Source organism: Antechinus flavipes, chromosome 3, assembly GCF_016432865.1.
Source record: "Antechinus flavipes isolate AdamAnt ecotype Samford, QLD, Australia chromosome 3, AdamAnt_v2, whole genome shotgun sequence".
Taxonomy (NCBI): domain Eukaryota; kingdom Metazoa; phylum Chordata; class Mammalia; order Dasyuromorphia; family Dasyuridae; genus Antechinus; species Antechinus flavipes.
The window spans coordinates 463,905,314-463,922,771 of record NC_067400.1 but is presented as its reverse complement, the minus strand read 5'-3'; positions in this window follow the sequence as shown (position 1 = coordinate 463,922,771).

Sequence of the window (17,458 nt, the reverse complement as noted above, 5' to 3'; positions counted from 1 at the left end):
TATGGAGAAGGAAATGGCAAACCACTCCAGTATCTTTGACAAACACCAGAGGCAAATGAAATCAAAGAGTTTGTCAATGTTTGCAGGTCTCAGACAGATAATATAGTTGGGTAAGTTAAGAATAAGGAAAATTTGATCTGATAAACATTTGTTAAGCATCTATAATGTTCAAGGTCCTTTGTGCTAAGTGCTGGGGAAACAAAGACATAAATGAAATTGTCTCCGCTTTGTGGAATTTGCATTCTATTAGAAGGTATAACAAGTCCATAGATAAACCAATACAAGATAATTAAAGGAATGAGTACTAATGTTTAGAGGAAGTAAGAGAGGTATGGGCACATGAATTGATTCCACATGACTCTCTTTAAAAATGAAAATATAGGAATCCACTTAGGTTTTTGAAAAATCTATTTTTACATACAATTCTGGGCCATACTTTTTTTCTTCTCTATTTATAATACTCATGCAATTAGGCCTTCCTAAGGGACTCTTGTCTTCAGGCGGTCACATAAACATTATGACCATGTCAACTCTAAGATCGGCAGAAGCAGTGTGGACTAGGAGACTAGGAGATTGAAAAAATGGTCACATCCCAGCCTTGCTGACAATAAATCCTGTGATGTGAAGAGGAAACAGAAATTTGGTCTTTAGTAAAATAAGAATAATAATAGCTATTCCTGTCATTGATCCAATGACAAGTTGAAGGAATTTTTTTAGATCAAAAGTTTCTTGAGGCAGGGGCCATATTTTGGTTTCTCTTTTGTCTACAATACTTAGTACAGTGTCTGGCATAGACTAAGTACTTAAAAAATGCTTCTTGATTGACTAACATTTGTAAAGTATGATTTTTTAAGAGCACTAATATGAGTTCCCCTCCTTTCATATGTTATTGGATATGTGTGTAAGTATTCATGCTTTTTCATTTATCTACCGAGGAGAGAAAGAGTGAGATTTGTACATTTGCAGTTTCTGGGGAAATAAAAAAAATCCATTTTTGGTCACCAAACATGTAATTCTATAGGAATTAGAGAGTGTGGCTGGACAAAGGAGCCTTTATTAGTTGGAAAGTTTGGAAGCTTGATGATGGCAGAGCAGCCTGTATACTCCGTACTTTGATTCCATTTCTCTGGCCTTGGCCTTTCAATCACAATGTCACTTGTGGTTTTGTGATCTCTGGGAGTCAATGCTTCTTCCTACAATGCACTTAGTGAGCCAGACTCCAGGTGTGTTCTGAGTGGTGCCTGTCCTGAGACTGTTGGTGTAGATCCCCTTTTGATGCTAGATGGTAGCACTGATGCACATAGATGATGCATTTATGTAATTCTCCCATGAAGCTAAACTCACCATCTTTTGAAATGGCCCTGTCTTCAGCTCAGACAATACACACAATATGGCATTGTCCTCAGAGTGGGGGACGCCAAGCTCTGAAATCAAGAAGAGAAAAAGTGTGGGGGGGAAATGGGAGCTATTTATAGAAAGCTCAGATCTTTGACTATCTTAAAGTTCAAAGATTTTAAAGGCTTTTCAATTTGAAATATATATGTTTGTGTAAATAAATATGTATGTATATGTGTGTATGTCTCTATATACACATATTTGGGTATACATACACACACACACATATATATGTATAATTTTAAATGTGGATTAAACATCAATGATACTCTATACATCCTTGAACTTAACATTGATAAATCATTGATAGTCCAAGACAATACAAACCCAGAGACATGCTTGCTAATAGGTCTGACAGAGTCGTTTCTGCTACTTTTGCTTTGCATATTTGCTTTGCACAAAGAAGACATATAGAAATTTATATTTAATTCATCAAGCTTTTGTAAAGTATTTACTATGTGCTTGGCACTGTACTAGATACTCAGGAATAGAAAGACAAAAGTGAAACACTCCCTGTCCTCAAGGAGATTATATACTACTGTTTGTATTGGGGTAGGGAGTCAAACAATATGCACACAGATAAGGAAATACAGAATCATATATAAGGAGGCTTACAGCCAATTAGATTGTGAGCTTCTCAGGAACAGGGATTTTTTGCCTCTTTTTTGTATTAACCCCGGTGTTTAGCAGTGTCTGGCATATAGTAGGTGCTTAATAAGTACTTGATTAATTGAGAATAGCCTGCATGCCAGATCACCTAATATGGAAGTACCCTGTTTTCCTGCTTCCTTCCCTTTTCCTCTCTTATTCCTTGGCTCCAAGATTTCTCTTGACTGGGTCTCTTTTGTTTCTGTTTATCTTATTTTTCCTCAATTTTGAGTGCCAGTAGTGATCCCCATCTAAGTAGGAGTTCAAGCAATGATGACCTTGTAACAAAGTTTGAAGCATGGATTGTGTAGTTAGCCATCTGGGAAGGAAAGTCCCCCAGTAGGAGTTTGGATTTGAAAATATTACTATGCTATAAAAGAACTGAGGTGCGTGGATGTAATCTCTTTTGCCTTCCCAGAGACTATGTGGTATGGTGACAGGATTAAGCCTCACATTCTGGAAAGTAAGATCATGTATTTGCAAAAGGTAATTTATTAGTGACTAACTGGAACTGAGGCATTGGAGAAAACCCCTAAATTGGAGGGAACACCATCAGTGGGGGCTGTAGCCTATGAAAGAGGGCCTACATGCCTCTAAATTGCCTTAAAAATACTACAAAACTTTGGGAGACGAATGAAGTGTAACCTACTTGGCCTTCAGGCAGTGGCAGTCAGGTTATTCAGAGTTACACATACAAAATAAATACAAAGTGATTAAAGGGGGTTTGTTAAGAATTGTAGGAATCAAGAAAGCACTTGAGATGTGTAGGAAGCACCACTTGAGCTGAGCTTGAATTATAGGAATTCTAAGAGGTGGATGGGAAAAGAAATAATATTCCACACATATGGCAGGCAATAGAATGTTGTATATGTGGGATGGCAAGTAGGCCCTTTTGGCTAGAAAAGCATGTTTTGATAATGTTGTTAAACATTAGTTGATGGCAAGGATTTTGCAGACCAAAATATTTTATGGCAAAACAAACATGTTGACCAAGTAGATGAGGATAGTTATATTAACTGCTTACCTTAATGAAAATTAATCTTAAAATGAATAATAGAAAATCAGATATAGTACTCATTTTGATCAAGTGAAATATGATATGCTACACAATAGTTTCTGTCTTTTGCCACATATTTTTAAAGAGATAGTATCATTAAAGGCATTGTTGTAATGTGGATTTCATTGTTCAATAGAAATAATGCTAGGATAGATGCTGCCTTCTTTACCAGGAAAGACATACTGAATACACCTAGAGTAGGTTTAAAAATTCATTTAGACTTCTTTTAAAAATAAGGGGCTTAGCTATGTAGTTGTGAGAGTTTGGAAGACAACTATCATTAGTATAATTATTTGTTCACCTTTTTTCTTTTTATTTCCATATGTCACTTTTCTACTAACTCCAAAGTTAGTCAGTCAGTCTACAAGCAGTTATTTAGTGCTTACTCTCTGCCAGCCACTGGGCAAAGTGCTTGCATATAATGGAAAGCCTAACAAAAAGCAGTGAGTCTCTGTTCTCAGTTTACATTCCAATAGGAGAGATGAACACAAGGCAAACACTATATATCTATAAATCTATCTATCCATCTCTCTCTCTCTCTCTCTCTAGACAGATAGCCAAGTATACACACAATACATTTTATATATCTATATCTCTATACACACTTGTTATTCAGTTATTTCAGTCATGTCTGATTCTATGTGATCTCATTTGGGTTATTTTTTGGCAAAGATACTGGAGTAGTTTGCCATTTCCTCTTCAGCTCATTTTCCAGTTGAGGAAACCGAGGTAAATAGAATTAAATAACTTACTTAGGGTCACAGAGCTAGTGAATATCTGAGGCTGGATTTGAACTCAGAAAGATGAGTCTTCCTGACTCCAGACCTAGTAGTTTATCCTCTGTACCTCTTAGCTACTCTATCTATCTATCTACCTATCTATCCATCTATAACATAGATTACATTATGATATTCTTCACATATATCACATGTTTGTGTGTGTATATGTATATATGCATATATGTATATATACTTTGCATATAGATGCATATGTATATAAAATATATGAAGGCAATCAAAGTGAAAGGCATGAAGATTTGAGAGACCAGGAAAACTTTCAGAGGCAGATAGAATTTAAGCTGTGTTGAAAGAAGCCAGGTAAACTAAGGGATGGATAAGGCAGGCTATCATTCCATTCATAGGAAATAGTCAGGGGAAAGGCACGAAGATAGGAGATGGAATGTTATATTTGAAGAATTGTAAGGCAGGACAGCTAGATTGTAGAGTATATGGTGGAAAATAATGGGGAAAAAAGACTGAAAAGGGAGAAAGGGAAGAGGTTTTAATTAGTTTGCAATGTCAACCACACAAAAAGAAGCAATTGTATTTGATCCTAGAGGTAATGGGAGCTGTTGGAGCTTTGGGGTGGATGTGTGACAGAATTAGAGTCAAGCTTTAGTCTCATCACCTTGGTTACTGAATAGAAGGAAGCTAGAGCACTCCTCCCTCTAGTAGGGCATCTTATTTGAGATTTCACTGGTGCACAGAAACTGATGGTAAGGAAACTCTCTACCAATATATATCAGCAAATGTTCTGAAAATTGTTGTCTTAGAGACAGTTACTTCTGAGAAAGAGAGGATCCTATTGATTTTTCATTTTTGTTGTTGGGGAAAACAATTTATCGAGAGACAGTCTGGTATTCAGTATGCAAGATAATATGGCATTTTGTAGGAAAAGCAATGAATTGCATTGTCTCTAGCTCATTGGGTGACCTTGATCTAGTTATTTTTACTCCTCTGGGTCTTAGCTTACTCATAGGTGAAATTATATTAAGCATAAAGCACTTTTTAAAAGAGAAAAACCATTTTATAATTTTCTTAGACTGTTACTTTTAGAAATTATAGTTTGTAAATATATGTATCTAAATCAGGTATGTGGATATAAAAGTTTAAGCTGATACTGGCTGACATTTTTCACTTTATTTGTGAATCATCTTATTTGAAATGGCTAATCAATTTTATTATTTAATTCATATATTAATTCAATGGAAAACAATGGGGCATAGTGAATGGGTATGGAATAAGGAAGAGCTGAATTGAAATCCTGTTCCAGATACTTATACCTATTGGGAGATTACTTGGTATAGCAGATCCAATATAGGATCTATAATAGAGAAGACATGAGGCCATATCCTACCTTAGAAATTTAAGAGTTCTGTGAATCTTGACCTGAACACATTTCATTTTCTTAAGCTTTAATTACTTCAACTGTAAATTAGGGATTATAGTGCCACTTACCTCACTGGTTATTGCAAGGAGCAAGTAAGTTAATATATAAATTTGCAAACCTTCAAAGTACTATATAAAAGTGAGCTCTTATCATCATCATAAGTGTATCTTTGGTCAAAACACAATTCTGAGCCTCAAGCAACTTTCAAAGACTACAAATTATAGATGGGAGATTGTCTATATGCAGTACAACACAACAAACATTTATTAAGCATCTGTGATGTGCCAGGCACTGTGCTAAGCTCCAAGAATGCAAATAAGAAAAAGAAAATAGTTTTATGGTGTCTAAAATCAAATGGCAAAAGAAAACACACAAAAAGAAAGTTGGGAGAGAATGTTGAGAGGGTCAGTGGGGGATACCTGCTACAGGGGCATTATGTTCTGTGGTATGGAACACAGAGCTGCAGATGGAAAGTGAAGAATGAGCTAAAAAGTTCAAGTCTCACTCCTCTATAAAGGAAAGCTTTGGGAGGAGTTTCAGCCCCCTTGAGAAGAGAGAGGGGGGAGGGGAGGGAGTTGAGAACTTGTTGAGTATCCAAGGCTGAATTAAATATTATGATTATGAGATTTCAAATAATCAACTTATACTATGTGAGGTATCATGTTCTGTGGAGTTGAAATTAAGTAGACTCATTTAGGATCTTGATGAATTCATCTAAGTTAATGAAACCCAAGCTATCTTTTCCAGTGCCTCATTGTGACATGCATATTGGTGACCTTGGGCTTTCTGACATTTTTCTGGTGGAGTTCATGATCTGGAAGAATTTAGAGAGCCAGAAATTCTTCTATTATAGGGGTATTATGGTATCTTGGCATGTGAAAATTGTACTAAATATATGCGAAGAAAGTCATACCCAAAATTTGGACAATTTTTATACACAGCAATTTCTGAAACCATTACAAGGTTTTGGAGAGATAATGTTATAAAAGTTATTGTTTTTTAAATCAGTCCTTTGAATTTATTGTTCTGTTAAGAGCTGCTGATAAAGAAACAACTTTTTATCAAAGGGAATCAGGACCCACTCTGCAGCATCTAGTCTTAGAGGGGGGACCTGGGATCACTGAGAGGTGAAGGGACTATCTACTGAGGCAGGATTTGAACTTGCATCTTCCGTGATTGTAAGATCAATTCCCCTAGTCATTATGCTACAGCACTTTTCAGGAAACATGAAGAGTTAACACAAATGAAATCAAAGAGTTTGTCAACGTTTGCAGGTCTCAGACAGATAATATAGTTGGATAAGTTAAGTCCAATGTTGAATCGGAGGATAATTTATTTAAGTGGGATGGATTGTCTTTGAGAAATTTTTTAAACTAGCTAGTTAGTTAGATGCATATGAATGTTAAGCAAAATATATATAGTGAAAGTTCACAGGTCTTCACAGCTTCCTTTTTTTGTGTGTTGAAATATGTATTTGTTGATGATTAAGTTCATAGTAAAAAAACCAAAACCTAAAAAATTTCCTAACTCCTTTAATGACCCCACACTCACTAATGACTTTAGTGAAGTATTAAAAAATTGAGTATTATGCAGAAGGCAATGGAAAGGTATATGACGAGCATTAATGGGTTTCAATATATAACTAATGGAGAATATAACCAAAAGAGAATAAGAGTAAAAGAGGTCATCAAAAAATTACATATTAAGGAGAGAAGGACTGGTCATTTGATGACTTTATCTCCTCATTCTCATCAAATGACCAGTCCTTTTTCTCTCCCTAATATGTAATTAAGGTAACTAGCCTGAGTACCATGGTGCTGTCCTCATGATATTAGGAGAAAATGAGGAAGGATAAAATGACTGATTTTTCTAATTGAATAAAATTATTGAAATATAAGCTCATCTTCTATAACTTTAATGAAAGTATTCTTGTTTCAGTTTAAGTGACTGAAAGTACAGTGGTTACTAGGTCTGACCCTATTGCTGATCTTGCTCTGTTTCTAACCTGGACTGATGGGGATGTGGAGGTAAAGCTGTCACCATATTGGTGCTGGACTTGATATGCATATCTGAACTTCTTTAGACTCACCAGAGCTTAGAACTCCCAAATTCAAGGAATCCAAAAGCCTCAGTTCCCCCAGTATCAGAAACTACAAGCATATACCCCCTTACTAGGTCTCCCTTATGGTTTTCAATAACAGTCAATAAATATTTATTAAACATCTATTATGTGCTGGGTATTATGCTAAATGCTGGAACTATAAACATGAAAAAAGAAAGATAGCCCATGCGTTCAAGAAGCTTACACTAAAATGATTTCTTCTATTGGCTCTCTGTATTTTGAAAACTTTTTGTCCCATTAGGGAGTAGGTGTCTGGGACAGGATGTGAATCTTCAATGATTTCATAAGTGGAGGGGATCTCCTTCAACATATGTAGACCACTTTGCATATATGACTAATGACCTTTAGGGTTTTCTGAGGCTTAAAGAAATTAAGTGCTATGCCTGAAGTCACACAATTAATAATAATAAGAGCTGACATATGTAGCACTTTAAGATTTAAAAAGTATATTGATCTACTTGATCTTTTCAATAACTAGAGAGGTAGATGGTACTATTATCATAATTTTACAATTGAAGAAATTGAGGCTGAGGGAAGTAAAATGATTTGTCAAGGTTCATAGAGTTCATAAGTTTCTAAAAATGGCATTTGACTTTAGGTCTTCCTGAACCTAGATCCCATATTCTATTATATCAGACTACCTCCTTATTTAGAGTAAGATTTGGATTCAGTTCTTTTAAAATCCATGTCCACTTATTATACTTCCCTGTCTTTTCATTATATTAATATATGAATTAAATGATAAAATTGATCAGCCACATCATATAAAGTTAGTGAAAAGTCAGCCTGTATCAATTTAAACATCTATAACAATATATTATGTACATATGAAAACTATAACTTCCAAAAGTTACATCTAAGAATATTATGAAACGAGTGTTCTCTATTATAAGGTGATCTATATAGGCATACCTTTATTTGTTGCATTTTATACATGTTGCATTTTTCAAATTTGCAAATTGAAGGTGTATGGCAACCTTACAAGTCTATTAGCCCCATTTTTTCAATAGCACATTGAATCTCTGTACCCCATTTTAACAATTCTCATAATATTTCAAACTTTATGATTATTATTATATCTCTTATGTTAATTTGTGATCAGTGATCTTTGATAATTACTATTGTAATTATTTTGGTGCACCAAGAACCCACTCATATAAGGTGACAAACTTAATTGATAAATGTGTGTGTTCCACATTTCTGTCCTGAAGCCGGGCAGCCTTTCCCCCTGTCTTTCCTTGATCATCTCTATTCCCTGAAACTCAACAATATTGAAGAAAATTTGTTGACAAAGTAGTGGCAGGGTTTGAGAGGGCTGAGGTCAATTTTGAAAGACGTTCTACTGTGGGTAAAATTCTATTAAACTGCATTGCATGCCATAGAGAAATCTTTAATGAAAGAAATTGTCAGTCAATGTGGCAAACTTCATTGTTGTCTTATTTTAAGAAAAAACCACAGCCATCCCAACATTTAGCAACCACCACTCATATTAATCAGCAACCACTAAGATTGAAACAAAACCTTCCACTAGCAAAAAGATTACCACTTGGTGAAAGGCTCAAATGATGATTAGTATTTTTTAAGTGACATTTTTACATTAAGGTATATAAACTAGGTTTTAAAAAAAACCCAATATAATACTATTGCACACTTAATAGACTATAGCATAAATATAACTTTTATATGTACTGGGAAACCAAAAATTTGGTGTGACTCACTTTACTATGATATTTACTTTATTGCAGTATTTGGAACTAAATCCTCAATATCGCTGAGGCATGCCTATATTTGAGAAAACTGAGACTGAGAGGGTTAAACATCTTGACTAAAGTTAGCCAATGAGAGAGAGCTAAAGTAATTTGTTGTTTTCCTATATGAAGTCCATATAGTTTTGAATACTATTAGTTATAGCATTATTTAACAAGATGACATCTGTTAAAGAGTTCATTTTAAAATCATTATGGATTAATGTTGTATCCCAGTGATTGTGATCAATAGTTGTGTCTTTGATAATGTTCCTCTTCCAGTGTTCTTGTTTAATTTTCAAGGATATTTTGGAATCTCTATATGTAATATGGAGATTTATCACCTGTTCATTTATGAAAGATAACAATCCTCTGGTATATAATTCTGGCTACTAGGTCATGTCTTTTTTAAAGATTAAACATGTGCAATTCTTCTAAACCCATTTGCACAGTCATCATTCTGCAGGAGAAAAATCAAATCAAAACAAAAAAAAAACAAGAAAGAAAAAAAAGCAAGCATACAAACAACAACAAAAAAGGTGAAAGTACTGTGCTTTGAACCATATTCAGTCTCCATAATTCTCATTCTAGATGCAGATGGCACTTTCCATCACAAGTCTATTGGAATTGCCTTGAATTACCCCATTGTTGAAGATATTGTATGTATTGGTGTGTATTATGTATCGTGTAGGTGTTAAATTTTTGGAACCCACGCTAACATATTACATTTTCTATTATATCTTTCAATAAGTTATAAAAATTAGTAAATCTGGATTCCTTATGAATAGCCCTTGGGTAATTCTTGATCTTAATGACTTAAACCTGGTTTCTATGAATTGATTGATGTTACTCAGATAGCTGTTTGATGATGCTGATGATAAGTTGTTGTTGTCAATGGCGATGATGATTTAGAATTACACTTAGAGCAAAATATTTTAGAAGGTACCCAAACAAACTAGAACTAGTTCAGAGAGGGTTGGACAAAATGTCAAGAGAACTTCAAACCATAAACTTTAAACTATTCAAGATTTAGGGATAGCATCAGAGATATAGAGCTGGAAGGGAGCTTAAAGATCAAGCAGCCTGATCTCTTCATTTTTCAGATGAGGAAATTCCAAGCCAAGAACTAGTAAGAGAATTGACTAATATCATACAACTAGTAAATCACTGAGCTGGTACTCTAAACTAGGTCCTGAGAGTTCAAATTCACAGATTTCTCCAAGAGACCCAGCCTAATTAGAAAATCAAGCCCAATAGAAACCTTTTGAACTATTTTTATTTGGGAAATCAGCAAATGTGATTCAGATTTCTGACAAAGAAACAAGATAACCTTATCCTGAAGTGTTGTTATTTATCAACTCACATTGAACTGGGAATTACACTTCATTACAAATGAATCATTTAGCATTTGAGTCTGTCTATGGGAAGAGACTAGAAGTGGTAATATGTCCTCCTACAAGGTGCTAACTTAGCAAAAGAAGCGTGAAAATATAAGTTTAAGAACATTTCTTTTCCTAGTCTCTTCTCAGTCACTCCTTTTCTCATCTCCCTGTTTATCACCCCATTCTCTTGTTCTAGATTAGATTTCTCATCTTTAGTCCCAATAATGACTCTGGTTTTAAATTCCTACCATCATTAGGAAATGATACTAATCTCTTAATTAAGGCTTCCCAGAGGGCAACAGTCATAAATTGGAGATAGGAGGGGCAGTGAGTATTAAATAGAAAGAAGGATTCAGCATACTCCAGACTCAAGTAGCCCAAACTGGGAGGTAGCCACTCACCAGAGCATTTTCTCTGCGTGCCTTTGGTTCCCAGCCTTTAAGTACCTTTAAGAACTTGTAGTTTAGCATCTTCTAACGAGATAGCTTCCTATTGATTACCCTGCATTTCCAACACTTTTTCCCCCCACTGCAAATTACCCTGTTGCTTCTTCCTATCCCATGGCAACCTTTCAGAAACATTTGGTCACAGTGGGACTGCTCTTGCAATCCCATATTTTGCCAATTCATTAGTTGGAGTGTTGCATCATCCATTGAGGGGCATCTTGGACAAAAGAGGTCTGAGCAAATATCCTGTGGCGTATTCTAGAACAAGGAGTAACAACACCTTCGGGGTTGGCTATTTTGTATTCTCATTCATTACAAAGCAACAAAATCTGAAAGATAAGTAGTTAAATTTCAATTGAAGGAGAAAATACAAAACACCAACCCAATAACTTCTGATGAAAAAATCAATTTCTTCAAAATCTCTAGAAACTGGTACTAGGAAGTAAATTACTTTTTTCCACATTAAATAGAGTAGATAGGTGGGATCATAGAAAGTGAAGGGACTTCTCTATAGTCAAGCTTGGAGATGATTCAGGCAATTACTCTTAACATATAAATGAGGTAGGTTCCCAATGCTTTGCAGGTGAATTGTTTGGAACTCATAACACATTTTCCCATAGGAAGATATTTATTATGGTGAACAGTGCTGGTGTACTGTCACTTCTTGCTGTGCCTGGAGCCAAGGAACAGGACCCAGTATTGAATCTGACTAGGTCCTTGAATTGAGGATGTTCCATGATGTGGGCTAAAGCTTCTGAGTTAAGTATGCATGGAAGACTGATCAAGAGAGACCTACAGGAAAAGTAGCTAGGAGTGAAATCCAACAAGTGTTTACTAATGCGTTCTTAGCAAGTACCTTAGTTTAAGCAAGTACCTCATTTAAGCAAGTAGCTTAGCAAGGTAGTTGGCTAGGCAAGAGGAATAAAAAAGAATTAAAAAAAAAAACCAACAATAACTCAGTATCTGCCCTCAAAGAATTTGCATTCCATTGGGGGTCAATTTTTGGAGACATAATATTTAAAAGAATATCGAAGTCAGAAATTCCACTAGTTTTCAAAATTAATAGGTTAGAAAGAATGTGTAAAGACCTAGAGTCAATTAGACAGAAAGGCCTAGAAATGGGAAAAGATGTTAGGTTGGAGCTAAACACAATCTAAGTCACTTTGCAACATCAGTTTTCTGTGGATGCCTGTCAGTTTTTACGCCCAGGCTTGTGAAGCTGATTTTGTCTTCCTGCTTCCCCTAAGTAATCTTCAACTGGAAGTTTCTCTGTTCCCTTGGGCAACATGTGCTTGGAGGAAGTGGCCATATCTAAACAGGGCAGACAACAGCATTACCAAAGTAACTCACAAAAGACCATTTAATTAGTAGTGCAATGAAAAAACAACAATAAACAAACAGCAAACATTTAATAATTGTGGTGAGTTTTTTCTTCTCAAAACGCAGCCAGGTGATAAAAGTTCAGATCTTTTATTATCTCCAATATAGCCCAGTTAGCTTAGAGACCTATCTCTCTGCTTGGTTCCAAGAGCTCTCTCCGAATGTTGCCAAATCCAAAGGTCTGGTCCTTCAGCCTCTGCCTCTGCTTTCTTCAGGCTCCAACCAGCTCCACTCTTCATGTCATTCCAGTGAAATCTGACCGAGAGCCTCCGTCTGTTTCTTTTATCCAAGAGGGAGGAATTGTGGGATACGAGAGAGAGGGATTATGGGTTTTCTCCCAGAGTGCTCTCTGGCCCAAAGAACTTCAAGGGAGGTGTGAACTCATAAAGGTACAAAGTTTACTTTGTGAAGCTGGCATACTTGTGAACTCCAATGAGTAAAGGTGTAAACACAAGCCTTGTATTAATTAGTCCTACTTAGTACCTCGTTTCAGGTTCTGCCCAAAACATCTTCTTGTAAGATTAGATCAACTCTAATTAGTTAGCAGTTTGTAAGGATTCCAACAAATAATAATTAATAATTAAATGAAACAGAAAAAACATTAATAGGAAGTTTATTTGTAATCTTGCATATTGATGCTTGAGGAAATGCAAATTTATTAGTGGAAATTAAAATGGCCCATAAATACTTCTGCTGAGACTGGGCATTTTCAAAGACTTTAGATATTGTGATACCATTTCTTTATTGTTATAAAATTTCACTTCCTTTAATATCTATGTATTATTAGTATTACCCAAAGAGAAAAGGAAAGGAAGAGGGAGAGAAAGAGAAAAACAGAGATAAAGAGAGAGAGAGACAAACAGAAACAGAGAAAGAGACACAGAGACAAAGAGAGACAGAGACAGAGGGAAAGAGGAAGGAGAAATGAGGGTAAGGGAGAAAGGGAAGAGAGAGGGCGAGAGTCAAAACCAGAAAGATTCAGATAAGATGGGAGGCATAAAGAGAAACAGATCTAGGTGAGGTAATAGAACAAGAATTAGAAAAAAGAAAGAGAAGAGGAAGTGGTCAAAGAGGATTTGGGTACTGTGTATAGATACGACAATAGATTTCCTGAGATGAACTTAATAATGGCTGTCATATATGTATGTATGTGTGCGTATATAGACATATACACACAGGTATATATGTATATATGTAATATATGTATATTATTAATGCAAGGTTTGTAAAATACTTTAAATATATTATTTTATTTGCTCCTAGTTGAAAGAGTCCTACTCTATAAGGTAGACATTTATCTGAGTAAGAAAAGTCACACAAAAGTAGAAGAGCCTGATGCATTTCTGATGCCTTTAAAGCTGAATAAATGGAGTTAAGAAATATTAAGGCAGAGATACTTTGTGAGGGAGAGGGGCCTTAGTTGGGTGGAAGAGAGAAAAGTAACTTGCTATTGACTGTTTTCAGGTACAGATCATTTTAAGTCTGTTTTTGATAATTTGGTTGCTGCCTGTAACTGTAAAAAGAATTCTAAAACTCTTTGCCTCCTCTGCCAAAAAGCTCATCTTAGACCAAAAAATGACAATTTTAGACAAGATTTAGACAAGTCATTCCAGAGGACCAGAAAAGAGGTTTTGAATCTGAGTTCCAGTGAGATCTTTGGGTTTTAAGTTCTAAGTAAGATGATCATAGTTGGAATTAGAACACTGGGTCTGTGGTCCTAAAACTCCTATTTATGGCTAATTTCAGTAGAGGTATCTTTTCTTTTTCCATTAAAATTAGTTGAAATGCATGGGCAGTCCCAGAACAAGAGGAAACAACTTTAAGTTCTGGTTTAACTTGGATGTGAAAAAGAACTTTCCACCAGATGACTGTTGGAGGCAGGTTACTAAATGAAGCTGTCAATTTCCTCTTGGGATCCTTAAAAGCCAATTGGCATAATCCTAGAATGCAATAGTAGCAATCTGGCCTGAAATCAAAAGGTTGGATCTGAGGACCCATAGACCCATTCCAGGGTTTTGATTTTTAGATCCTGTTTCCTTTAGATCACAGAGTTATTGTAACATTGGAATGAAAAGGAGATTCAGTCTAATTAATTAGTCTCACAACTCTTATGATGACAGGAACATTTGCTGAGCCTGATTTGTGTAGAATAATGGATGATTTTCCTTTAAGAGATAATCAAATTCATTTCCTTCAGGTCACTGAATAGTCATCAGATTGGGAATCACTTTTAGCTTCTCCAGAGTCTTTGGTCCAGCAATTTTCTTCCCCAGGGAAGTGGAGAAGATTTTGAAGAGCAGAAATGTCATATCTGCTGACAGAATCAAGTCCCTTTGGTTCATATCCCAGCAGGAATTTATAAGTGGCACAGCCTTTTTGCTGATTAAAAGCTTAGTCTACTGATTAAAATGGGGGTAGCTGGTGTAACAAATGTAAATAATTAAATTTGGGAATCTCTGCTCTTGGTGCAGTTATTTAAAAAATCAGAAAAGAGATTGAAGTAATCTTAGGGATATATTCCAATGCTTTCAAAGATAAAGTAATTGGAATGGAGAGAGCCAGAGTGGTACAGCAGAATGAATACTGTACTTGGCCTCAGAAGTCAATAAATCCATCAGTAAGCACTAATTGAGTAGTTGCTAGGAGCCAGAAACTGTGTATTTAGTGACAAGAGGGAAATAGTTTCTACCCTCCAGCAACTTTCAATCTAAATTCAGGAGACAACATGCATCCAAATAAGAGAATATAGATAGGTCATTTGTGTTTGGATGTCCTGTGAGTGGAGAATGGCAAAAATCAAGAAAGGCTTCATGCAGAAGTGACATTTTGAAGGGCTGCTAAAAATGTTAGTAAGAAGGAGTATAGTATAGGCATGGAAGGTTAACTAATGCAAAGATATTTTAAATTTCAACCAATTGAATTTCAAATCTCTCTGAGACACAATAATCTTGTGACTAGATCAAGTCATTTTCTTCAGTTTGCCTCAGTTTATTTATTTATAAAACATGGTTAACAATTGCAGTATAGCTATGTCTAGAGGTTGTTTTAGAGCGCCAATATTCCTCATGTATATAAAATAGTCAGATAATTTAGAATTCTATATAAATCCTTCCTATTATTATTATGTAGAAATAGCCAATTAAACCTAACAGTTTAGGCAGATTTAGGATTCATTCAAGCCATCTAAATTCCAATCCAAAGTTCTTTTTGCCATGCTATGCTTCCAGAGACCCTTAGGGCATTGATAGAACTCTTCTTCAAATATTTAAAAAAGAAGGAGGTAGTGGGCTTATGAAAATTCTTGATTTACTGGGTGTTCTGAAGCTTGAGAAATGGCGTACATGCCAGTAACTTTGTTGCTGCTACTGTTATGTATATATACATGTATATATGTATTGAGCACAAGAAGATATGAGCAGAATGGTGATACTATGGATAACTGAGACCAGTTATTAATTGGCATTGGTAAGAATATAATCGATAGGACATCACAGATTCAGTCTCTTAATGGAGCCACTTGATTTTATTTTCTTATATACAAAGGCTAGCAGATATACAGGAATATACAAATATACAGGGCTAGACCTGTGATTTTTTTGGTATTGGGAACTCCCAGGTGAGAAAACTTCTCCCAGTGCGCAAAGGTACTTTTGAAAACAATTCATAGTCTTTGTTGGTTAGAATACTGAGAAATTAAATAACTTGTCTTGTTCACACAACTAGTATGTGGTAAAGGCAGATTGACTTTCTATCTAGTATACAATTGAGATGACTAGATTAAATTATCCTTTTAAAAATTCAAACATATTTTTCTCCTTAGGATTGTGTTTTTTTTTCCTACAAGGAGAAGGCAGTGTATGCTAGTATATATTAACACTTTATAAGTTATAATCTTAGTTTCCCAGAGCCCTTTTTGTGTAATCTTTCTGAGAGTCACACAGTCAGTAAATGTCAGAGGTAGGGTTTCAACCCTGATTGGCTGGCTCTTAGCACAATATGTGGCACACAGTAGGCATTTAAGGAATGTTTATTGAGTGAATGACATCTTCTCACCTTTTAAGTCTCTATCCACTATGTCACAATTGCCTCTCAGGTTTATCATATGCATATGAGTTTACAAAGTACGTTTATACACATTATTTCATTGATTTCATAATTCTGGTACAAAGGTGTTGCAATTTAAATCTCTCTGTACATCAGTAGATACACATAAATTGAGGAATGTTTGAGTAAGTATCATTGTGCTATAAGAAATGAGAAAAGAGATGGTTTTGAAGAGACTTGAAAAGACTTTTGGAAAGAAGATGCAGAGAGAAATGAACAGAGCCAGAGGAACGATTTATATTATTATAGAAATGAACAATTTGGAGGACTTTAACATCCTGATGAAGAAAGAAATGAGCAGAACCAGAAGAACAACTTATAAAATACCAATAACATTTTAAAGAAAAATCACTTTGAAAGCTGTAAGACCTATGATCAATACAATGATCAGTCATGGTTCCAGAGGATCAATGATGAAACATGCTGGCCATCTTAAAGATGTGATGAAATTAGGGGACAGACAGAAATACAGACCTATATGTAGGTCTGTATTTCTGCCATTGGAGAAATTTGTTTTGCTTGACTTTGTAGGCTTGTTATAGAAATTTGTTTTCTCTTGTTTTTCCCGAATGGTGAGGCTGGAGTGGGGTGAGAAGAGTATAAGATTTCTATTAAGTGTCCAAGTAATTTCATTTTCCATTAACTGTTCTGCTTGGATTCTAGTTCCTGAAAATTTTTGTTCCCTGGATAACCTCATCACCTGAAATCACATTACTATGTAGATAGAGTTAGGTTTTGATACTCTACGCTTACTTAGTACCCTTTGTTGCCTCTTTCCTTAGATTAAAGGGCTAGGAGGTAGAGCAGTAAAATCCTTTCAATGTCGTTCACTATAGAAGACTGAATTTGCTAGTTAACTATTCATTTTCCAACACTTTCTCAATTTAGCTTTGGCTCCAAGACCATCATGCCCCAGGTCTGTTTACCTTCAGGTGTCCTCTATCCCCTCCAGCTTTTCAACTTTCTTTTGTGTATTATCTTCTTCAGTAAAAGTATATTCCTTGAGGGCA